The sequence below is a fragment of the Musca domestica genome, unplaced genomic scaffold (genome assembly GCF_030504385.1).
Source record: "Musca domestica strain aabys unplaced genomic scaffold, Musca_domestica.polishedcontigs.V.1.1 92, whole genome shotgun sequence".
Lineage (NCBI taxonomy): Eukaryota > Metazoa > Arthropoda > Insecta > Diptera > Muscidae > Musca > Musca domestica.
This window is the reverse complement of record NW_026712441.1, coordinates 1,647,927-1,675,410: the sequence shown is the minus strand read 5'-3', so window position 1 is coordinate 1,675,410 and position 27,484 is coordinate 1,647,927. Positions and strand designations below refer to the sequence as shown.

Genomic DNA, 27,484 nt, shown 5'->3' with positions numbered 1-27,484 from the left:
ATGCTTTAGGCGATTTTTATGAGTTAATGGATTATAAACTGTCATACAATTTTCCTCAGTTTCCAAAAAAAGGTGGGAGTTTAATTGAGCGGTGTGGCATGGGATGGATTAGTGTAGAATGCAATTTTGTTTGATGCCAATATCGGGTGAATTTCTTGATTGTGTGGGGGAGGAGTAGACTACAGTGTTGTAACAATGTGGAACAAAATTTGGTTGCGGAAAATTCCTTCGAAGATGAAAAACTCTAGAAAGTTTATTAAGAACCCCAAAGGTCAGATTCGCTGTGAGTCGAACATCCAAGGTAAAGCGCGACTAGGGAATGCCCGCTACTTCGTCAGCGAAAAGAAGATCTTAAAATTTTAAATTCGTTCCAATTTGTTCATATTTCTTGGACAAATTTTCCATACAGCCTTCATACATCGTACTAATTTTTCAGCTGCACCAGTTCGATAACACTTTACTCATATTTGAGTTATTCCGTAATCGAAAAGGTTAATCGAAAAATGGTCAATTTTTTCACCAAGAACTCTTCAAAATCGTTCATTTTGAAGCTCACAGAAGATCATATGAGTTAAAGCCTTGCACACGGTTCCACGTCCAAAATTATTTTAACGCCTTTCATAACAAAATTTGGCCACCACCTTATCTAACTCCATGAAACCAACAGTGACCTCAATTTCAGTATTCAAGCTCCATTCGTTCACTCAACACAAATTTAGTACTATTTAGTACTTTTAGAACAATAATAGTGCTCATTCTCAAATATACCTCCATCTCTCAAAACTATACACCAACCGTGGCCTCTATTTTGCATTTGCATGTCCAACGTCAGCTTTTTCTCTCAACTGCAGACACTAACAGTGACATCCATAACAAATTTTAGAAATCCCCCTCTATCACTTAACCAATACCAAATTTTTGCAGCATTTCATTTCGAACAATTCATCTCCATCTCAACCTCAGATGCCATAGTGACCTTAATATTAAAATTAAGGATTTTAGATCTGTAATTTCCCCTATTGCTAAATTTAGTACCATTTAATACAATTATAGTACGAATTTCCAAAACAAGTTCCTTTTCTCAGTTACAGACACCAACAGTAACATCTATATCAAATTTCAGGATCCCAATTCCAAATTAATTATCATTTAGTACTTTTCGTACAAATATGTGACGCATTTTCAAACCATCAACAAATCTTTAAAACAGATATCATCAGTGATCTAAATATAAAATTAGAGGATTCCAACCCCACCCCTTCACCAAATACCAAATAAAGTACCATTCAGGACCTCTCGTACAATTATAGTACACATTTCTAAAACTTAATCACAGACACCAAAAGTGGCACCTATATTAAAACAAGTAAAAAAGCTTTAAGTTCAGCCGGGCCGAACTTTGAATACCCTCCACTATTTGGAACGAATTTGTCAATTCTCAAAAACAATAAAATCTTTTAAAAATTCTGTCAAAATCTTAAAAGTACCGAATGTAGCTATTATATCTATACGACGACATGGACCTGCAAAGGTAACTTTTGTCATAAGCCATTACAATATTCAAATGTCTTAGGCTGTAGTATCCATTACGAACTTCAAATACCAAATTTGAAACAATTCCGGTGACTAATGTCGCTAAAATCATCAAAAACCGATATTCGGAGGTCCCGTTATATGGGTCCTATATGAACGTGGACCTGCACAGACAATCTCCTGTCATAGTCTGTAGCATCCATTCCGAACATCAAATACCAAAATTGAAACTATTCCGATGACCAATGTCGCTAAAATCATCAAAATACCGAATATTGGGTGGTACCGTTATATGGGGGCTATACCAAAACGTGGACCTACATGGTCCACCAAAAGTCCTGCAGACATAATATACGTTTGAGTAAAATATTATCAATCTACTTCAATTCGTTCGGAAGCTGGAGTGGTTTCCACAGACGGACAGACGGATAGACGGACGGACTGACCGATGGACATAGAATTTTATGCTGATCAAGAATATATATACTTTGTGGGGTCTAAAATGTACATTTCAAGGTGTTACAAACGGAATGACAAACCTAATATACCCTCCATACTATGGTGGAGGATATAATAAGGATTGGACCTTTACTCCTTCACCCAATACCAAAAAGTAGCAAATTTAGTATCACTTAACAATTTTTGTACACATTTCCAAAATCTACTTTAATTTTCAAACCTACCACAAAAAGGGACCTCAGTACACAATTCCAAAATTTCCGCTTTATCCGTTCACCCTAAACTAAACTGTTGCAAATGTAGTACCATTTAATACAGTTCGCACACTTAGTAGACATTTCCAAAACCACCTTCATATATCAAACTTATTTTACAAACGTTCACGTAATACCAATTGTTACCATTTTAAAAGTTTAGTACCATTTTCGAACTTTTCGTAACTTTAAAGTTCGAATTTCTAAAGACTCGTTGGTACACTTTTCCTACACTTTGTCAGTGACTCGTTCCAAATTTCAGAATTCTAGCAAATTTTTTTGTCCAATACAAAGTATTAAATTTTTAGTACAATTTTAGTACTTTTCCTGCCCTATTTAGTAGCAAGAAATGTTGTCATATATTCTTTGCCAAATATCCCTTGGCCGTGGACACCTCTGCTTCGTTAGCCGGCAACAAAATTGCAATGGAATGGAAATTCTTGCCGTTTACAATTTACCAACACCAATGGCAGTTAAATGCAAACACACACTTACAAGTTTTCATGTATGTATGTGTAAGAATGATGTAAATACATTAAATCTAGTAGCCCATAACAATTAGTTTTGCATCCCAAAAAACGGTAAAATGTTTTCAGTCATAGGTAAAACCAGAGAACGGTTATGGCTAAAAATGCGGTGACATGTTCGTTAAATATCAAAGTAAAAACCGTGGCAAATATTGGAGAACGGATTTTGAAACGAGTGATGAGTTGTATTTTTTGATTACTACAAATAAAATAATACTTTCATCTGTGTTGTTTTCTTTAATAAAAATTTAAATTTTAATAAAATTGAAACAAAACAAAAAACACCCGAGTCATTTGCAATTCAGTGAAAATATGTCAACGTTTGAATTCACTGACGACACATCAACCTATCTACAAAATGTAACAAAGAGTCAACATCAAATAACAGAAACACGAATGAGTTGTGCAAGGATGCCAGGAATTGAAAACCGCAACATTGTGTTCACAAATGAAAATAACAAATTACACAACAGCAACAACATAGGCAGCAACAGCGGCGGCAACTGCTACAACTATACAGGCTATTAAAATACACATTTATTTCAGTTTTTTTTTTTTTTTTTTTTGGTTGATGTTGTTGCCGTTGCAACTTTTTTCACCACCACCACAAAAACGAATATGCAAAGAGGTAATTTATTCCTGCGGAGAACTTCATCAGAATTTCACAACTTTAGGTTGTTTGTTTGTTTTGACGTGAAAATGTTTACGAAATTAAATTTCTGAAAACCATAAAATTTGGTGAAAATAATTACACCGTTCTTTTTTTGTTTAACATCAAAGTTATTATGATATTAAAAAATGTGAATAATCTATATATATAAAAATCAATTGTTGTTTGTTGGTAATGGAATCAGTTGAAAACAGCTGGACCGATTTGCATAATTTTTTGTACAAACGTTCGTCATACCCCGAGTTAGGTTTTTAAAGAAAAAATATTGACCACGCCTACTTTTACGCCCACTATCTTGATTTATCTAAAATCTTTATATTTGCCAGATAATGAAGATATCGGTTTGAAAATTATTACACGAGATACTGTTGACTTTCCCTCCAAACTAAGGAATTTATTTGGGCGCCAGGGAACTGACTACGCATACTTCTAATCTGTCCATGTATAAGGAAGTTGTGTTAGTTACTACGCTTATAACTCAAGAACCGCTGATCTGATTTTAACGATTTACACAAATTCGGAATTATCTTTTGGCAGAAAAGGATAAAATCCAAAAAAATCGCGTAAAAATGTGAAATTTTAAAATTTTCATTTTGACTTTTGAAGTGTACAATAGTAATGTTTTATTTTGCGTGATTTTTTTTTTATTTTGACTTACTATTTCGAAATGTACATTTGTAGTGTTTTTTTTTTTTTTTTTTTTTTTTTTTTTTTTTGGAATTCTAATATGATGTGTAGTCTTTTTGGGTAGTAGAAAGCGACGAAAATTATGGAATGGCGGAACTGAATAGATGATGTCAAAATAATTTAACGTGGTCAAACCTAAATTGCTAAAAATCAAAAAAGAGCATATTGCACTGCAAAAACTCTAAAATAGGGAAAAACTGAGAATATTTTTTCAATGGAATCAAATTTCAAAATAATAATAAGGACCAAACTTCATAAGGACCTTTAAATATTGGCTGTAAAAAACCAGCGAACAAGTTGAAGATTTTTTTCAATTTTTTTATTAGTTGCTTATAACTCAAGAACGTTTTGACGGATTTTCACAATTCATACAACTTCGGAATGGAATCTTGCAAAAAAAAATTGCGTAAAATATGCCAATAAAAATATAAAAGAAGAAATCCTTTTGGCGTGAATTTTTTTCAATTTCACAACTATATAGATGTGTACATTTTTTATTGTTTTGAATTCAGAATGAATAATATCAAAAATGAAATAGTACGCAGTAAGATGTTAAATGGCGATCTTTCATGTCTGTCATTTAGCTTTCAACTCCAGAATCTACATCGTGCTTCAGCTGGAAGATGCGAACACATTTAAATAAACAAAAATAACCGACAAAACGTTATGGGGCTCATTTCAACACGTGGACCTACCTACTTCTATCATATGACAATAATCCGTCCAATGAGAACTTAATATGCAAAATTCATTGGGACTGCAATCAGTGAAATATCGAATATAAAGGGAAAATGATTTCTATTCATTCAGAAATTCTTCCTAAACTTTCACGATACCTTAAATCACTTTTGTAGTTCATGATATGGGCCAAAACCCCCGGATAAGGATACTACCCGATTTCAAGTATATCTTACATTTTCATATTTCATATTTTTATACTAATTTCGGCAAATGTTGGTAATTTGGGAAAAAAAAAAACCATCCATGCAAAAACTGATCACGTTTTGTATAACCATCATATGATTTAAGGAACCGGACATTAGTTTAATCGTCTTTGAATTATGCTATGATAAAATATATGGAAATTATGGGGTCTCCAACGCGCAATTTCAATGACAAATAATTCATATTACTTTAAAAACAAGTAAAAAATTAAGTTCGGCCGGGCAGAATTATTACTATCATCCATCTGAGGGTAAAGGAAACATTTTTATATAAAAGTATCTAAATTCAAGCGTGTTCCACTTTAAACTTCATATACCAGTAAGACTATTTGGATAATGCAGTTAACTTATCAAAAAACCATAAAGTGAATGAGGCCGTTATATGGGGCCATACCAAAACGGGAACCTCTGTGGACAATTTTATACTTCAAGGATTGTCATTTATCAAACCTTCTAAAATACCAAATTTGAAACAATTATACGCGTAAATGTGTGGATTATCAACATACCCAATATAGCAAAAATCATCAAAATACCGAATTTCGAGAGATACCGTTATATGAGGACTATACCAAAACGTGAACCGATAGATCATTTTCAATACCAACCATCCTATACACAATACAAATTTTTCAGCTAAATTTGGGCTGTATCGTTATTTAAACAAACAGACATACAGACTGACAAATCGACTTAGAGTTTTATGCTGATTATGAATATATATGCATATTTAATGGGGTCTATGACGAACATTTAGTGATGCTACAAATGGAATGAAAAGTTAATATACCCTCCTTTCCAAGGTGGATGATATAATAGCATTAAAGACTAAAATTACGGGCCGGCAACGCGGACCGGGCCAGCTAGTTTTGTTATATAATCTTAAAGCTATTTAAGTTTTAATTTCCAGTAAATTGAAGAAAAACATTTAAGACGAGTTGTAGGAAGTTTGTTATTGTCGAAAGGATGCCATTCTAAGGAAGAAGAAAAATATAATCGGTGAATGTTTTTGTTAGCAAAATGAAGTTTTAATAAACAAAATGGTTTGGTTTTAATAAATAAATTTGACAATTGATAAAAAAATAGACATATGTGGACTAACAGTATATATAGTATTGACATAATAACATCATGATTATCGAAATGTTGTTGCTGCGTTTATTGTTATCGGAAACTTATAGCAAATATAGCATAGTAATTACGAGTTATGACTAATTAGTCGAATTTTTTATAGAACCAAAATAGTATTTTGAGTGGATAGAGTCACTCTCTGCAAAATTTGGTGAAGATGAGGCTACTTCCTAGTTTCAAGTAACAGAAAAACAGAAAACTAGATCAAAGTACATTCACTGCATAAAACAAAAACGTGAAAATAAAATTTAATATTTTTAGGTTTTTCTTATCCATATACTTTTCGAATATGGGGAAAGTATGGACATATTTTGATATAATTTTTTTAAAAACTGTTAAAGCACTATTAAAGATATTCTTTATATAAAATACTCATAACAACCTGTAATCTATGTTTTCATTTTGAAATGATGACTTTTGATGAGAACAACTACTAATATATTAAACTTAACCAATAAAAAAGAAAAGGAAGAAACTTAAAAAATATCCAAAAAAAAAAAAAAAAAAATAACCGCTATATGGGGGCTATACGAAGACGTGGTCCTGCATAAGTAATTTGTGTCATAGGCTGTAGTAACGGTTCCAGGGGGTAAAGTAGTCACGAAGAACACCTTGGGTAGAATTTCAGACAATTTAATTGAAACATGTGGCTAAAATCATCAAAATACCGAATATCGGAGGGTACCGTTATACGGGTCTATAGGAGATCGTGGACCTATAAAGACTATTCTCTGTCAGGGGATAAAGTACTCATAAAGAACAATTTCAGACAATTTCATAGAAAAATTTGGCTAAAATCATCAAAATACCGAATATCGGAGGGTACCGTTATACGGGTCTATAGGAGATCGTGGACCTATAAAGACTATTCTCTGTCAGGTTCTCAGTCAGTCAGTTATTTTACTACTTTTTATATGTATAGATAAACGAAATCTGAGTGATAGTAAAATATTTCCTTTTAAAATTGTGTTCTATACATCTTCAAAGACCTATTTCGTCTCAAAATGGATAAAATTGGTCCATACATGAATTCGGACATTTTGTAAACAATTTTCAAAAGAAAAGAATAGAACACACAACTAAATTCAGCTTGTTGATCTTTGGGAATGAAAAAATGAGAGTTGGATGATATGGCTATATGAAATAGTTGCCTAATCTAGATTTTTTTTTACACGAAGAGTATTTACCTACTCACAACAAGTATCAAAAACACATATTCTGGTTTGAAATTATGGTGGAAACAATAAAAATAACGAAAACAGGAAGTACTGCTATATGGGAAATATTTTTAAAATAATTTTTCCATCTTCTATGAACATTTTGTAGTCCAGTAGTCTTTGCTACAAAGCTTGAATAGAGATTATATACTTCTACAAGGATTACAGGAGTCCTCCTATTTTCGAATACAGGCATAAAGATTTTTTAAACGTCGATCATGTAACCATAAATCACCTTTTAAGCATGTCACAGTTTTAAAAGATAAGAACCGAACCTACTGCCGAGATTCTCTGTTTTCGATTTCAAATGCGTACATGGAATAATAATCATTTATAAAGAAAATACTTAATACTTTAATTCATTCCCACATTTGAATTCCATCTTCTAATGGACACTTTTTCCAATAACGAGGTTATCATTCATATCTACTTAACTCGAATGTGCAACATAAATGACAAATTTTGAATTGTCGCTCACTAGCCGTCTGTCTATCTTTCAGCAAGAAAGAAAGACACTTGCGACTAATTTGTTGCCAACTTCGTTTTGTGCCGTTTCATAATTGGCTCGATATGCGTCAATGTGTCAAAATGTCACACACAGGCTTTCGTTGTTTTTGTGTGTTTGCACCATTATGTATTCTCTCACAAATAGCCGCACAATGTGTCTCTGAATCTCAATGTCCTTACATTCGGAGCACAGTTATTGACATTTGTATCCGTTTAACGCTGCTGCTTTTGCTGCCATTGTTTGTTGTCATCATTTTTTTGTGTTTGTCGTCGTCATTGTATGTATACGCCGATAGTGTGTGTGCATGTAATTTTACATATTCAAGAATATACAGCTAGTGTGCCCGTAAATATTGCATCGGAAGAAAGGTAGAGAGAAAATAAGCTTATGTTTGTCTTCTGTTCTTTTTTCTTGAGAGAAAGAAATAAAGAAAGGATAACGTAAACAAAAAGACAAACAAATCACATGAAATTATTGTTTTGATAACTGAACAAGAACACGCCTGACACTTCGACACCCATAAGCGTATGAGTAATATTATCTTACTCAAGTGTTGAGCACTCATACGTCGAGGTCTGGTAGATGAAAGGATTCACTTTTCTTGACAATTGTGACAGGTTTAGTAAAGGTAGAGGAGAGAGAGAGCATGTAAAGAAACATTGAACAAAAATTACTTGTTCGCATTTATTTATAAAAGAAAGCTGTAAAGTTGTGTCTCAATTTAAAAAAAAAATATATATATAAATATTTATTTTATAAGAGTTTTACTTACTATGATATAATCAAATGTTGACAGTCAAAAATGGTCTGAAAAGAAAATTAAAAAAAAATAATAATCAGTAAATTTCCTTTGCCAGGTATTGTATTACTTAAACACGTTGTGCTATAATTTTTTTATTTCCTTTAAATGTATCAAAGGAAGGGTCTATCCAAACACATATAATAATTTGGGTGGATGAAAAATTACTAAAGAAACTTTTGCGGCATTACCATTCTCCATTTCGTTGCCGAAGTCTCCTCAGTCAGCGTTACCCTACCCATTACTTATTGTGTTTTCACTGTCTAAAAAATCTGCTTAAGTGGATTTTAATTACTAATTTACAAAAGTGGCTAAATGGCTTTATCTTTTTCCCAAGACAATTATGGAAATATGATATTTTTTTAAACAACAGAGCAAACCACCCATAAAGCACCAAAAACAATTTTATTCATTTCCAATTTAATTAGTGGGAATCAAGAACCATAGGCGATAACAGTTAAAAACACACCCACCCGTAGAGCACAATGACAAATGACATCATTTAATTAACATCAAAATGTCTTAAATATAAAACGACAGGCCATAATAAATACAACTTGATTTGCATACATTGTTTCAATATATTTATTTATTTTATTTATTTATTTTTTATACCCTACAACACTATGTGTTGGGGGTATTATAAGTTTGATTGGGCCAGAATTTATGTAACACCTCGAAATATTGGTTTCCCATATAGGAAAGTATATATGGATCTTCCTAGCTCGCCGAGCTGAGTCGATCTAGCTATGTATGTCCGTCCGTCCGTCTGTCCGTCTGTCCATGTTAATTTGTAATCACTCTACAGGTCGCAATTATGGCCCGATCTTCACGAAATTTAGAATGTAGGTGGGGTTAAGGTCAGAATAGAACCCTATTTCTTTTGGAGATGATCGCATAAAATTTAGGGGTTGAAATGGACCAAAAACTGCAGTTGCTCTACAGGTCGCAATTATAGACCAATCGACGCGGAATTGCGCATGTAGCTAGAGTTTAGGGCGGGGAAGAAGCCTACCAATTTGGGTGGTCATCGGATAATATTTAGCGGGTAAAATATACCATATCTTTTGTGTTGAAAAAATTCAACATTTTTCATTAAACCGCGAATATTTTAAATCCCGGCGAAATCACGAAGCCATGACAAGGTTACTTCTGACCTTTACATTGATGTTAACATCCAACAAATCGAATATATAGCAAAATATGTGCGATATATATGTCTATCAAAGAATATATGCTTGAAAGATCTCTTATATATCGAGAACGGCTGAACTGATTTCGACAGTTCTCATTAATTCAGAATGGCCTCTTGGCAGGGAAGAAAAAACGTCTAAAAAATCGCATAAAAATATCTCTCTAAAGATGAAAATATTGATTTTGAACATTTTCTTCAAATTGGGTGAAAATTGGTTCAGATATTCTCATACAACTCAGAAATGTCTCTGCAAATTTTATCGACATCATTCAGATTTGGATATAGTTTCCACACACATCTTTATCCGATTTCACGTTTATTGTGCACCACAAATGGAGTGGGTTTCGGCACAAGCAAAAACTACATTTGATAGAACTCGGTCATTATATATATTATATCTACTACGTTACTAACAAGTAAAAAAAATCACATTTTTAAGAAGTGTTGTGACTTTCTGGTCAAGAATTTATGATTTAAAAACATATTTTTCAAAAATTCCACTTTTTTTAAATTAATGTGCAAATGAAGTCTTTGAAAGAGAGGAACTGAAAAATATTCTTTAAAATTCAAAAATCGCTCAAGGGAGTCTAATGTTATTCAAGATCTTTTAGAGCAAAAATTGTAGACTGTTTAGTAAAAAGAAGTAAAAGAACGTTAAGTTTGGATTGTATGAACTTTCATTCAAACTTACGGCAAAGGTAACACTTAAATATTAAAAAAATGGTATTCCATATCCAAACTATTACTACATTCAAGCTTCCAAATTTATTCTGTCAAAATTGGGTGCGGATCAAATCAAAAAGTATGCCGATTGAATCCAATACCTTTCATATTGTGTTTTCATTTTCAGAGTATGATCGAATAAGCATTAATAAAAGTTGTCACTTTTCCACTCACTTTTTTATACCCTCCACCTTACATAGTATGGAGGGTATATTAGGTTAATCATTCTGTTTGGAACTAATCGAAATAATAATTTTAGACCTACCAAAGTATATAAATTCTTGATCATCGTAAAATTCTAAGTCGATTTAGCCATGTCCGTCAGACCATCTGTCCGTCTGTTGGAATCAAAAATTCCACACGAGAGTCTAAAAGAAATAAGCTAGGTAGCTTTTACACAGACCAGTCTCTTGTCTGCAGAATGATTAAGTTCAAGCTATATCGGTCCCCATATAACGGTACCTCCCATTATTTCATGTTTTGATGATTTAAACCACATTTTTCAATGGAATTTTCTGAAATTCCACACAAGGAGTTCCATTCTTAGCACTTTATCCCCTTTCAGAGAACATCGATATCGTATATCTCGCATACGACGGTATCCTCAGATATTCGGTATTTTTATAGTTTTAGCGACATTTTTACCGAAATTATTTTAAAATTCATATTTAAAGTTCGTAATGGGTACTACAGCCTTTGAGAAAAAATTGTGCTTGCAGACCCATGTTTTCGTATAGCCCCTATATTAGGGACATTATTCACCCGAATTGCTTCAAATTTGATTTTTGAAACTCGTAATGGGTACTTTAATCTAAAAAAATTGTCTATGTAGTCCACGTCTTCAGCCGACAGTGGGTCCGGATCGGCACCTGCCTTTATTCGGTATTTTTATGATATTAGCGACTTTATTCACATGAATTGTTTGAAAATTCGCATTTAAATTTAATAATGGGTACTACAGCCGATGACAAAAATTAATTATGCAGAACCACGTCTCCATACAGCCCCATTATATAACGGGTTTCCTTTGAGCGGTTTTTTCGACGGAATTTTTTGAAAAATTTTCAAGTTCCTTCAAAATGGTGGAGGGTATTAAAAGTTCGACCTGGGCGAACTTAGCTGCTGTTTTAGTTGTTAATATGTATATTTTTGATATCAAATGCGGTCCAGGAACGCATCATTAGGTGTTCTTTGCAAGTGAGTACAATCAAAAATGAATTATATCCCTATAGAAACGCAGGTCAATTAAAGCTTCTTTCTCAATTGCGTTTGTGCGTTTCAGTCAACTAAAATAAAACATATATTTGTACACGAACGCTGGTTGACAATATTTTTTCAACAATATATTTTTATTTAAAAGTATACTTACTCTAGACATGGGTGTTTAAACTAAACGAACAAAGTCTTTCAACTATCGAAGTATTTGCAGAAAATGTTTTTTAACTAACATCCAACTTCGATAAACTCTTTCAAGAAATTCAAAAGAAAACTTTGTTATTGCAATCATACAAAGGAACAAATATACTCAGACAGTTGCACAAAGACAACTGTATACAAGTGTACATACATACATGTGTCGTCGAGGAACATTCATATCAACATGTCTGAATTATTGTCGTGACTTGTTTCAAGGAGGGTTGAGAATGCAAAGGTTGGAGGATGGATGGTTGAATAGATACATTCATATGTCAAGTGAACTAACTTGCTTGTACATAAAAAGAAATCTAGTTTCCACACATCCTCCGCTGGGAATCGAAGTGGAATTCCTTTTTTTTTTTTTTGAAAAATTTTGCTGATGTCAAGACATCTGGAGGTGGCATTGTTGTTACTGTTGTTGATGTTATGGTGTCAATTCGTTACTTTATTCATGCTGCAATTTCTACCACACCCCAACTAGCTTTGCAATCAGTATATTCTGGTGAATGCTGTTTAGAAATGGATTTCAAATGTTTTCTTGCAGTGCTGTATCTCTGCTTCTTGTTTTGCCACTGAACGTCTTTCCCCCAATGAGTATTACTATAAAAACGTTGGTGGCTACAGAAGTTCTTTTTTTTCGTAATTTTTAGTTTTACTGTCGTTGGCAGTATTGCCACAATGATATTATTCGTTCTGGTGTAGCATTTAATATTTTAATTTTAATTGCCTGAAATCACGATTTTTATTATTCTGGACATTACCCATTGCGTACGTATTGTCCACTGTGATTCCATATGTTATTTGTCCCCAATTAAAATTTATTTACAAAAAAAGCCTATTTATTCGTGATTTAGCTTCTAGTTTTTAAAAATTGTAATATTTTCATTGGTTTATTAAGACTTTCTGTAGTTTTTCCAATAAATTTCCCATTAAATAATAAAACTTTAAACGTATACGGCAACACTGGACATTATTTTTCTTTGTTATCGTTTTTCCCTTCATTCTTTTATTCTTTGTATGACAGTAATCAGATATTTCCAAATTATTAATGCACATTAGAGTGCATTGTAGGTGGGTGTGTCATGTTGATTTCGCTTTGTTGTGACGCAGACAAGTGCTTTAGGTAACAGTCTGAATGGCCAAATGCATTAGGAGATTTTGATACAAATTTCGGCAGATCCTTAAACAATAAAAAAGTAAATTTTCGTAAATTTCGTGCAGTTCTAAAATTATTATTTCGATGAGTTACAAACGGAATGACGAACTTGATATACCCTCCATGCTATGTATGGTGGAGGATATAAAAACTGCATCCAATTTCAGGCTGCTGTCATTTCTAAGCCACTCGTCCGACAGCTGTTAAAATGATTCCAATGACAGCTTATTATATTTTTTACAAGGGTACAAAAGCATTTTGGTGAAAATTTTCCAGAAAAAAAAAATTTATTCGTGATGGAGTTCAAGCGTGATAGTGTGAGTTTTTATATTTGGCTGTGGCTATCATTAGAGCACTCCAGCATTTAAATGAGAATAAATCTTTTGTGTCTCGTACCTTCGCTCGTTACTGTGATAGTGGTAGCGTAGCCCAACCTCAAGGAAGTGGACGGAAGAAAACAGCAACATCAGCAGAAATGGTTCGAAAAGTAAAGAAGCGACTTGGTCGAAACACGCATCGCAGTGGCCGAAAACTGGCTCGTGAGCTGAACACATCGCAATATTCCATTTGGCAAATATTGAAAAATGAGCTCGGGGTAAAGCCATTTAAATTCCAAAAAGTGAAAGAACTTACACCGCAACATTAAGAAAATAGACTCAAAATAGCTGAAGAGTTGCTTCGCTTGGCCGAAAGTGGTGAACTGCCGAATTTTGTTGCCTCTGATGAGAAAACATTCGTTGTCCAGCAGTTTGTAAACAAACAAAAATATAGTGTTTGCTTGCAAAGAGGTCAGCTGAAAATGTGCCCCTTCGGTTGGCCACCAGAACTCAAGCCCCGGCTATGGTGATGGTGTGTGCCGCCATAACAGCCGATGGTCGTTCTACGCTCGTATTAATCGACCGTGGCATCAGAATAAATGCCAAATATTATTGCGAAAATATTCTGGAGGGTGTATTAAAGCCTTGGCCACGGAAACATTTTTGCCGTAGACCATGGACATTCCAACAGGAATGGGGCAGACCCCATCGCACTCAGCACGCGCCACCCAAGAATGGTTACAAAATGAGATTCCTGATTCATTTCCAGCGCACAATGGCCACCAAAATCTCCGAATACCAATCCGTTGGACTATTGTGTCTGGAGTATGGTGTCGATCACATCAAGCAAGCGCTTCGCCAGATATCATTCTTGAGGAGTGCATATTACGCATGTGAGGTAGTTAAAATCCCAAATCGGATGAAACATATATGCTGAGGTATAGCTATATCTGAACCGATTTCCTCCAGGTTTGATGTACTTACTTCTAGAATAAATTTGGTCGGATGTGTCAAAATTCAGGTCATTTGGACTGATATTGGCCATTTGGTGCATAAATTTGAACCGATTCTCACCAATTTCAATTGAGTTCGTCCTTGGGCCAAAAAAATATTGTGTGAAAAATTTTATCTCAGTCGGATAATAAATGTGACCTGCATTTCGTACACAAAAATACATGGACTGACGGAGGGACGGACGGACGGACGTATATAAGGACTGACATGCATAAATCGACTCAGAAAGGGATTCTATGAAGAAGTCACTATGGATCTATCTCGCTTCCTTCTTCATGTTACAAAAAATTGCACAAGTCATAATATCCTTACCACTATGCGGTGTAGGGTAAAAAATCAGGCATTGGGTTATATTAATTCAAAATTTTGAGCTCTTATATGGGAGATTGTCCTTCTCCTCTATACTATTAACCTTGCAGCTCCTCGATCTTGATCAGCGTAAAATTCTATGTAGATTTAGCGATATCAGACTATCTTTCCAACGAAGTGAGATATGATATATATGTTGTCAATAGGTAGGTTAAGTTTGAAAATGGGCCATATCGGTTTTCGTATTGTCCCCATACTGTATCTCCCCATATTCGGTATTTGCACGATTTAAGACACATTTTCAAAAGAATATGAAATGAAAAATATTTTCTTTATAATATTTTCTTAGTGGCCATCTGTCTTTTGCATTTGTTATCTTTATTATTAAAAAATATTATTCAGGTCCTTCCATATTAAAATAAAGATATATACACATATTTTACAAAACTGAGAAAAAACTAACGGAAACTAGATGTGGCCAAACTAAGTCAATCGGAATATTATTGCTCAAATAAGATCCGGAGAAGAGATAAACTATACCAGTGAACTCCAATGAACCCTTTTAAAAATAACACTTTCGAATTCATTTAAGTTATACAGTCTGCTTGGATGAAATAAATTTAAAGTTCACAGGCTTATCCGGGTTATACGAATATTTCATTCACACAATTTTTTATGGAATATTTCGTCCACTTCATTTTGTACATCTACGGTATATAAAACAAGTAAAATAGTATCAGTCGGCTTGCCGACAGATGTATACCCCCAGCCTTGAGTTATGAACGTGACAGATTTGAACTATATCGGCTACTTCTTATACTTTATATGAGATAGGTGCACATTTTCGGAAATATGCGTCAGGTAAAGATATAGCGGACCGAAGTATTCCATTTTCATACTTCATCTAATACAGATAAAATATATTGGTATGTGCAATATTTGAAGGAAATTGAACATTCGTATCCAATTTTATGCGAAATTATAAATTCCGACAAATTACATATTCATATCAGAATACTGGTTAAGAGAAATATTTAGATATAGCAAGTTGTTAAGAATCACCGACTTGTTTCGCAAGTTATGACAATAATAAGTTGACAGATCTTGTGTTGATGAAAATATTGAGAAGCTCCAAGTCTGAATAGAATCGGATGTTAATTTTGCGTTTTATGAGCTCGTGATACTCAACATTTTGATCCTTTGTGGGGGAGGTACCAGGAGGAGTGGACCGATATACCCCATCTTCACACCAGATCTTGAGTTAGTAGAAATAATGGGACGTGTGTAACATGAAGAGAACCGGATGTTTATTTCGGATTCTTTCCTCGTTTTGATTATTCAAAACTGTCATCCTTTGTGTGGGAGGTACCAGAACGAATGGTCCGATTTCTACCATGTTTATAAAAGATCTTGCGTTTATAAAAATATTGAGACGTGCTAATTCTGAATGGAATCGGATGTTAATTTAGTGTTTTAAGAACTTGATAGATATTCAAAATTTCGACCTTTTGTGGGGGAGGTACTTGATGGAGTGGACCGATATTATCCATTTTTGCACCTGATCTAGAACTGACGTAAATATCAGGATTTGCAAAGTTGGAACAAAATCGGATTATCGATTCTCTTTCTGTGCAGAAAAAATATATTTTTTTTGAAAATCTCGATCATTTGTGTGGGAGGTACCAGAAGGAGTGAACTGATATATTCCATCTTAACACCAGACCTTGGGTTACATTAAATATTGGGATGTGTGAAATTTGAAGACAATCGGACTCTTACATCAATTGTATGAGAGTTTTAATTATTGAAAATATTGACCCTTTGTGGGGGAGGTACCAGAAGGAGTGGACCGATCTTGTTCATTTTCACACTTAGCCTAGTACTGACGCAAATATTAAGATTTACAAAGTTTGAGCAAAATCGGATTATCGTTTCTCTTTCTGTGCAAAAAAATATATTTTTTTTTTAAATTTCGACCATTTGTGTGGGAGGTACCAGAAGGAGTGAACTGATATATTCCATCTTAACACCAGACCTTGGGTTACATTAAATATTGGGATGTGTGAAATTTGAAGACAATCGGACTCTTACATCAATTGTATGAGAGTTTTAATTATTCAAAATGTTGACCATTTGTGGGGGAGGTACTTGATGGAGTGAACCGATATTGTCCATTTTCACACTTGACCTAGCACTGACGCAAATATTAAGATTTGCAAAGTTGGAGCAATATCGGATTACCGTTTCTCTTTCTGTGCAAAAACTAAATTTTTTGAAAATTTCGAACTTTTGTGGGGGAGGTACCAGAAGGAGTGGACCGATATTGCCCATCTCCGAACTCGATCTAAGTTTGACAAAAATATTACGATGTACCAAGTTTGGACCAAATCGGATACTCCCTTCTAGAGTTATCGTGCGCACCAGCCAGCCAGACAGACAGACAGACAGACAGACAGACGGACGGACGGACGGACGGACGGACATCGCTAGATCGACTCCAAATGTTCTGAAACGGATTTGGTCCAAAGAGACCTAGGGTCTAAAACCGTTATTTCGACTAGGCACGTTTTGGCCGTATCAAATGATATATACCCTCTGTAGCCATATGGCTGAGGGTATAAAAAGATTATACAATATTCGTACCAACTTAGACCAAATCGTAAAAAATATTAAAATCACAAATCTCATCCGAATCTTTGGCTGTGGTTGAATAAGGCTAATTTTATCCATTTTTCGAAAGACCTTTTTATACCCTCAGCCATATGGCTACAGAGGGTATATATCATTTGATACGGTCAAAACGTGCCTAGTCGAAATAACGATTTTAGACCCTAGGTCTCTTTGGACCAAATCCGTTTCAGAACATTTGGAGTCGATCTAGCGATGTCCGTCCGTCCGTCCGTCTGTCTGTCTGTCTGTCTGGCTGGCTGGTGCGCACGATAACTCTCGAAAGGAGTATCCGATTTGGTCCAAACTTGGTACATCGTAATATTTTTGTCAAACTTAGATCGAGTTCGGAGATGGGCAATATCGGTCCACTCCTTCTGGTACCTCCCACACAAAATGTCAACATTTTCAAAGAAAATAATTTATTGCCCAGAAAGAGAAAGGATAATCTGATTTTGCTCGAACTTTGCGAATCCTCATATTTTCATCAGTGCTAGGTTGTGTGCAAAAATGGACAATATCGATCCACTCCATCAGGTACCTCCCCCACAAAGGGTCAAAATTTTGAATAATTAAAGCTCTTATAAAATGTGATATAAGAGTCCGATAGTCTTCAAATTCCACACATCCCAATAATTTTATTAGCCTAAGGTCTGGTGCAAAAACGGAATGTATCGGTCTACTCCTTCTGGTACCTCCCCCACAAAAGGTCGAAATTTTCAAAAAATATTTTTGCACAAAAAGTGAAACGATAATCCGATTTTGCTCGAACTTTGCAAATCCTCATATTTTCATCAGTGCTAGGTCATGTGCGAAAATGGACAGTATCGGTCCACTCCACCAAGTACCTCCCCCACAAAGGGTCAACATTTTGAATAATTATAACTCTTAAATACTGTAATGTAAGGATCCGAACGTCTTCAAATTTCACACATTTCAATATTTTTATAAACCCAAGATCTGCTAAAATGGGATGTATCAGTCCACTCCTTCTGATACCTCCCCCAGAAAGTGTAGAAATTTTGAATACCCATGAAGCTCATAAAACGCCAAATTAACATCCGATTCCATTTAGACTTGGCACATCTCAATATTTCTATCAACACAAGATCTCTTATAAAGGTGGTATAGATTGAACCATTTCCTCTCCCCCATACATAGCGTTCAATATTTTGAAAAACAAAACTCTCAAATAAAGCGAAATAAATTTCCAACTCTCTTTAAATTTCACACACTCAAATATTTTTGCTAGAACAAGATCTGTTTTCAATAATTATATCTGTTATAACTTTCGTAACAATTTAGCAATACTTTACTACTTTCTATTCTCAAATATTTCTCTCAATAAGAAACCTGATATGAATATGAAATTTATCGGTATTTATGATTTAGCATAAAATTGGACATAAATATCCTTTCTTGTAATTTTGGCCAATATTTCGCTCAATATTTTTTATTTGTATCAGATGAAGTATAAAAGTGGAATATTTCGGTAGACTCTATCTTGTAAATCACGCACATTTTAATACTTTCTAAATATTATTACATATCTCATATAAAGTGAAGGAGTGAGTCGATATTATCCATACAAGGATCGTCGGAATATTTATATCATATTTTTGGGTCCGATACGAAATGGACAATATTGGCCCATTCCTTGGGAACCTACTCCATAGAGGGTCAAACGTTTGAATAATTGCAGCACTAGCCAAATTATATTTAAATAATCGAACACAGGCTGAGGGTATATATCTGACGGCAATACCGACTGATACTTTTTAACTTGTTTAATAAAAAAATGCTAAGAGAAGGAAATAACACTTTAACCAGTTTTTAGGTATTCCTAGAAAATATTCTGATTTAACCATTGATTTCATTTATCTTTGATTTTGAAATATGTACATATTTTAATTTTTATACCCTCAGCCATATGGCTACAGAGGGTATATATCATTTGATACGGCCAAAACGTGCCTAGTCGAAATAACGGTTTTAGACCCTAGGTCTCTTTGGACCAAATCCGTTTCAGAACATTTGGAGTCGATCTAGCGATGTCCGTCCGTCCGTCCGTCTGTCTGTCTGTCTGTCTGTCTGGCTGGCTGGTGCGCACGATAACTCTCGAAGGGAGTATCCGATTTGGTCCAAATTAGCTACAACGTAATATTTTTGTCAAACTTAGAACGAGTTCGGAGATGGGCAATATCGGTCCACTCCTTCTGGTACCTCCCCCACAAAAGGTCGAAATTTTCAAAAAATATATTTTTTGCACAGGAAGAGAAACGGTAATCCGAATTTGCTCCAACTTTGCAAATCCTAATATTTGCGTCAGTGCTAGGTCAGGTGTGAAAATAGGCAATATCGGTCCACTCCATCAAGTACCACCCCCACAAATGGTCAAAATTTTGAATAATTACAACTCTCATAAAATGTTATGTAAGAGTCCGATTGTCTTCAAATTTCACACATCCCAATATTTATATTAACCCAAGGACTGGTGTTAAGATGAATAATATCGGCCCACTCCTTCTGGTACCTCCCCCACAAAAGGTCGAAATTTTCAAAAAATATATTTTTTGCACAGGAAGAGAAAGGATAATCCGAATTTGCTCCAACTTTGCAAATCCTAATATTTGCGTCAGTGCTAGGTCAGGTGTGAAAATGGGCAATATCGGTCCACTCCATCAAGTACCTCCCCCACAAATGGTCAAAATTTTGAATAATTACAACTCTCATAAAATGTTATGTAAGAGTCCGATTGTCTTCAAATTTCACACATCCCAATATTTATATTAACCCAAGGTCTGGTGTTAAGATGAACAATATCGGCCCACTCCTTCTGGTACCTCCCCCACAAAAGGTTGAAATTTTCAAAAAAAAAAAAAAAAAAAAAAAAAAATTCCACAGAAAGAGAAAGACTAATCCGAATTTGCTCCGACTTTGCGAATCCTTATATTTGCAACAGTGCTAGGACAGGTGTGAAAATGGACAATATCGGTCCACTCCATCAAGTACCTCCCCCACAAAATATTGAAATTTTGAGTACCCATGAAGCTCATAAATCGCCAAATTAACATCCGATTCCATTTAGACTTGGCACATCTGTCGAAATATTTATATCATATTTTGGGTCCGATAGGAAATGGGCAATATTGGCCCATTCCTTCGGGATCTGCTCCATAGAGGGTCAAACGTTTGAATAACCTTAACACTAGTCAAAATATATTTAGATAATCGAACATAGGCTGAGGGTATATCTCTTGCGGCAATACCGACTGTTACTTTTTAACTTGTTGTAGAAAATATATCGATCTAATGCCATGTTTACGTTAGAACTTTTTGTAGGGTTAACCTATTTTGAGAGGATTTATTTGAAGTAAAAGTAATGGGTATGACAATTTAAATCCAAATCCAGTGGGTTAACCCTCATATATATAAACATACCATAAAACTCAAACATTAATATTCAAATCAGATCTTCTGTGTTAATTGTGGAACCTGACACATCCTTTACATCTAACATCTTTGCTGGCAACGATTAATAATTCTATTCACTTTCTGGTTGTCATTCACATCTGTGTCACCAGCAACAGTGACGGACACAGGAAGACAATAATGCATGCATAACATGTGAGTGAAATGGGGTTTCCGCTTATTTTATTAAAAATTATTATCAGCAACCAACGCCACCGCAACAACAGCAGCATCAGCAAACAATGCTAAGCATATTATTGTTTGTGTTGGTGCCCCTGAAGCTGCAGTATTGTCATTGTCAACAACATTACCGCGGACAGTAGAAAACACAACAACAACAAAACCTGGTGACGGCACCGGCATTAGAAATAACAAAAAAATGTTATCCACATTATTCCTTGGTTATTGTTTGTTGCTGTCATCGCATCCGAGATAGATGGCTTGGCTGGATGGATGATGAAGTATGGATGTAGAAGGTGTTGATGCTGCCCCACCATTGTTGGTCTTAGCAACATTTTGCAAAGCAGTAAACAATTATGAATGGTTAGATCTTAAATGCCAACGATGGCTATGACAACGCCAACAATGTTAAAGGCGGCAACAACCACCACAAAACAGTCAGACTTACAACAACCACGACTTAGATAACGACCAACGACAAACATTAAAACGTGTCCATTATACCTCACTCTCAATTATCTTTAAACAAAGCTTCAACACTGTCTTGTGCATATATACCCAGTTTCTTTTTTTTTTCTTGCCCTGAGAAAGGTATTGTCTTTAAATGACAAAAAAGTTGGTACTGCCGAGGAATTTGAAGTAAAAGTTGTATTTAATTGTAACCATGGATAAAGAAATAATTTATTTAAGAAACGTTTAGGTTAAAGACAAAGAAACTCAAAGACTTTTTTCTTTGCCGACACATGAAGATTTTGTACTCTGGACTATGAGGCAGGGACTTTCACGGAAATTATTCTTACAACCATTTCTGGTGGCCCAACTATCAATATGATAAATTTTTAAAATAAAATAGTTATTCGAGGGAGGCACCCTGTACGTCCAAGCTATGGAGTATTTGGTATATTGTGTTTTCCACTGTAAACTTCTTTGGGTTACTTTTAAGCAATTTTTAGGTCATGGAAAATTTTTGATAAAATGTCTGTTATTGTTGATATTTTAACTAAAATATAAAAAGTTTATTTTGCTATTCAAAGTAAAATGTCATTTTTTATGAGATAAACGATCTGATGATTATTTCATAATAAAGGTGAATAATGGTCCCCAATACTACATTATTTATATGAAATTTTGCATAACAAAATCGCAAAGTGACTACCCTATGTTCTCAATAGGACTTATTTCTTGAAATATTGAATGGACAGTAGGCTAATAGCATAGACTTTATACTCCAACCATAAAAAATCTTAGTCATCCATTGACGTTGAGAATGGAGAGACTTTTCAAAAATAACACTTGGAGTCTCCGAGACACACATGCTACAATTTTGCTTGTTGACATAGCAACTGTGTTGGACATGGGCCTTCCTCAGTCAAGATAATTTTCGAAACAAATTTCGTATCATTACGAATATAAGATAAAATATTATCATTACGAATATAAGATAAAATATTTTCATTAGAAGTCGGTTTAGTCATGTCCCTACGTCCGTCTGTCTAGTCGGCTGGTGCACACGATAACTCTCAAAGGGAGTATCCAAACCGATCTAAATGCGGTACATTATAATATTTTTGAAAAACTAAGATCGAGTTCGGATATGGACAATATCGCCGCACTTCTTTTGATACCTCTCCCACAAAAGTTTATCAATTTAAAAAAAAAAAAAACAAGTTAATAGTGTCCATCGGTTTTATCGATAAATGACATATATCTTGTCATTCAAAATATAGACCCTATATGGAGGAGGGGCTCTAAAGGTGTGGAATGATATTGCGCATCTCCGATGTCGATCTAAGTTTGATAATAACATTACCATCGGCTACCCCTTTCAAGATTTATCGTGGACAACCCAAGATCGACTCTAAATGTCCTGAAACGAATTTGGTCCAAAGAGACATAGGATCTAAAGCCGTCATTTCGATGAGAGACGTTTTGGCTAGGAGGAGAGTATAAAAATAGTAAATTTAAATATTTACATAAGGCATATTATCTCAGGCGCAAAAATTATTAATATTGGCGCACTCTTTTTGGATCTCTTCCACAAAGGGTAAATATATTGAATTACAACAATTCTCTAACCGACCGACTCTAACCCATTCTAAAACCGACATTCTTGGTCTTTGTTAGAGTAAGTGTAAAATCAAATATATCGGCCTACTAAAAGGAAATATAGTTTTATACCCTGAAACACTATATGTTAGTGGTATTATAAGTTTGATTGGGCTGAAAATATGCAAAACCTCGAAATATTGGTCCTGCACATACGATGTTATGTATAGATCCTCCTATTCTTCCAATTAGAAAATTACGTTTAACATTTGCTTTTATTATGTAGTAGATACGGAGATGCTTCTTAGGTGAATCTTCATTCTAGTCAAAAGCGTTTCAGATCTGTAGAAATTTTACCACAAATTGTAGTGTTGTAGGGTATCAAATGGTCGGCCTACCGGACGAAACTTGTTTCTTAAAAAACGGAAACTCTTTTTTTTTAAATTTCTGCAATGAAATGCTTAATCAAAGATATCATTCATATATGGATGTCTTTTTAGGATCCTGAAATGGAATTTTTTCAAAATTTCTAAATTAAAATGTTTAGGTCAATTAATCTTTGGAAAGTAAAAAGAATCTCTTATCAAAATATTCAATATACACGTTTGCTATTTGGGCCAAAATGTTTTTATACCCTACAACACTATGTGTTGGGGGTATTATAAGTTTGATTGGGCCAAAAATTATGTAACACCTCGAAATGTTGGTTTCCCATATAGGAAAGTATATATAGATCTTCCTAGCTCGTCGAGCTGAGTCGATCTAGCTATGTATGTCCGTCCGTCCGTCTGTCCATGTTAATTTGTAATCACTCTACAGGTCGCAATTATGGCCCGATCTTCACGAAATTTAGAATGGAGGTTGGGATAAGGTCAGAATATAACCCTATTTCTTTCGGAGATGGTCGCATAGTATTTAGGGGTTGTAATGGACCAAAAACTGAAAAAAATCTTGATTTTGCAGTTGCACTACAGGTCGCAATTATAGACCAATCAAAGCGGAAGTTAGCATGGGGCTAGAGCTTAGGGCTGGGCAGAAGCCTTCCAATTTTGATGATCATCGGGTAATATTTAGTGGGTGAAATAGGCCACATTATTTGTGTTAAATAAAAGTCAAATTTTCTATTAAACCGCGTATATTTTTAATCCCGGCGAAATCACAAAGGTCAATTCTGACCGTTACGTAGATGCCGATAGTAAATATATCGGATATATATAGCGAAATATATATAATGTGTATACACAAAGGAAGGGGATGTTAGTTAAAATGCTTATATCTCAAGAATATCCGGACCGATTTTGACAAATTTTGTCAATTCAGAATGCCCTCTTAACATGAAAGTATAAAATCTAAAAAAAAATCTCAGAAAAATATATCAATAATGATGTTAATATAGATTTTGTAGTATTTTGTGACATATTTTTATTATACCCTACAACACTATGTGTTGGGGGTATTATAAGTTTGATTGGGCCAAAAATTATGTAACACCACAATATAGTGATTTCCCACATAGGAAAGTATATATGAATCTTCCTATCTCGCCGAGCTGAGTCGATCTAGCTATTTATGTCCGTCCGTCCGTCTGTCCGTCTGTCCGTCTGTCCATGTTAATTTGTAATCACTCTACAGGTCGCAATTATGGCCCGATCTTCACGAAATAGAACCCTATAGAATAGAACCCGTCCGTCTGTCCGTCTGTCCATGTTAATTTGTAATCACTCTACAGGTCGCAATTATGGCCCGATCTTCACGAAATTTTGCACGAAGGTGGGGCTAGGGTCAGAATAGAACCCTATTTCTTTTGCAGATGATCGCCAAATGTTTAGTGGTTGAAATGGACCAATTACTGAAAAAATTTCGGATTTTGCAGTAGCTATACAGGTCACAATTATAGACCAATCGACGGAATTTCGCATGTAGCTAGAGTTTAGGGCGGGGAAGAAGCCTACCAGTTTGGGTGGTCATCGGATAATATTTAGCGAGTAAAATAGACCATATCTTTTTTGTTGAAAAATTCAAATTTTTCATTAAACCGCGAATATTTTAAATCCCGGCGAAATCTCAAAGCCATGACAAGGTTACTTCTGATCTTTACATTGATGTTAAGATCCAGAAAATCTAATATATAGCAAATATATGCGATATATATGTCTATCAAAGAAGATATGCTTGAAAGATCTCACATATGTCGAGAACGGCTGAACTGATTTCGACAGTTCTCATTAATTCAGAATGGCCTCTTGGCAGGAAAGGAAAAACGTCTAAAAAACGCATACAAATATCTCTTTAAAGATGAAAATATTTATTTTGTAACATTTTTTTCCATTTTGTCATATTTTTTGCATATTTTCATTTTGAATTAAACATTTGGTAATATTTCTACAGCTAACAAAACTAAGTTGTTAGGATATCAGGATATCATATACAGATCGCATTTATGGCCCGATCCTTACGAAATTTTGCATGGGTATAAGATGTGGGTCAGACCAAACACTAAAATTTTTTTCTGATTTTGCAGCCGTTATAAAGGTAACAAGTAGAAACCAGAGGACACGAAATCTCGCGTAAAGTTAGAGTTCAGGACAGCGGGTGCAATAAACCACTAATTTTGTGTGAAAAAATACCAGCATTACTTACAGGCGATATCCGAAATACACAAAAGGCGAACACCTTTCTTTTTTCTGCTGATTTCGTTGACGAATATAGCCAAATATCGTAGACAAGCAAATAATATAGATGAGTCCAAATTTGGAGATACAGAGGGGCTTCTTCCTTTGGGAGATGATTACAAAATATTTAGGGGTTCAAATTAACCAAAAACAGAAATGTTTTTCTGATCACACAATTGAAGCCAATCTACACCCCTGAGAAGAGAGTTAAGGGAGAAATTCCAGCATTTTGGATGGAAAATGGACCACTACAACTAACAGTATGACGGAGTGCTTAAATATTGGGCAAATGTCCCTAGTCAAAATCCTAATTTATATTTCCAATATGGATTTGGACATAAGGTGGCTTCTAAAATATTTTAGTGTTGTAGGGTATTACATAGTCGGCCCCGCACGACTATTGCCTTTGCTTACTTGTTAAATTTGGTATTTTAAAAATGACTTTTTTTGAATTCTCTCAGAAAGTTGGGATTTTTCAAAACAAACTTTTGTGAAATTAATTTAATATTATTCTTGGTTGCCTTTTCCTTCTTATTACTGAATTTACTAATAAAAAACATTTTCACCTTTCTCTCTTCATTTTAGGTAAGTACATTTTTGTCACCCGCTATATCGTAAGTAAGACTACATTTCCACTGTACATAAGAAAGGACAGCAAACAAAATGTTTGCGAGCACTCAAACCCCTAATGAAAAATTTATTTGGTTTATTAACGCATAAAAAATATTATTTAATTTTCAACAATTACATTTTTTTGTTCATGCAACCCAAATTACAATACAATTTTTAAAATTCAAAGAAAGAACAATAATTTAAATTGATTTTACTACCTCCAACCATGACCAATGAAATTAAGTGAATTTAAAATTAACTTTTCGAATGTGACGAAATGTTTCATTTCTGTTTCTGCGACAAGGATATCCTTAGCCACAAAACCTACAACCTGACCACAGTTAATTCATTCGATGGCAATCAAGAATTTTGATTAATGTATGTGGAAGTATTATGGGATCTCGATAACATCATCATTGAATAGATTTATTGGAATTCCCAATGAAAGCAAATGAATTGCTTTCATTATTAATGAAGTATTTGAAGATAATTAAACATTGCGGTTAACAAAAGAGCAAGTTAATATGATCTCTCCCATAGATATGAAATTTTAAACAAATTTAATATACAACATAGATATGAAATTTTAAACAAATTTAATATACAACATAGATATGAAATTTTAAACAAATTTAATATACAAATATAAGACAAATTAAGGAAGTTGACAACACTTCAATCTATTATGATTAGTTTTAGTTTTATTAAAATTAGTTTATTTTTGTGTTGCGTTTTCTGTTTTTAATCTTTAGATAGTATTTATAAAAATTATCATCAGAAGACTTTTTCAAAAAGTTATAGACCAATCGAAGTGGAAGTTAGCATGGGGCTAGAGCTTAGGACTGGGCAGAAGCCTTCCAATTTTGAGGGTCATCGCGTAATATTTAGTGGGTAAAATAGACCATAGTATTTGTGTTAAATAAAAGTCAAATTTTCTATTAAAATATTTTTAATCCCAAAAAATCACAAATAAACGA

At 34.3% G+C, this 27,484-nt stretch overlaps 1 protein-coding gene across 6 annotated transcripts in view; it reads right to left on the bottom strand.

Moving 5' to 3' along the window:
* Window positions 1-27,484, bottom strand: part of LOC101889692 (uncharacterized) — a 124,929-nt gene that overhangs the window by 40,641 nt on the left and 56,804 nt on the right. For all 6 annotated transcript variants that reach the window (XM_059131999.1, XM_059132002.1, XM_059131997.1 and 3 more), the window contains one exon: window positions 8,703-8,737. The gene's annotated coding sequence lies outside the window, so the exon portion shown is untranslated. The remainder of the gene's footprint in view (window positions 1-8,702; window positions 8,738-27,484) is intronic.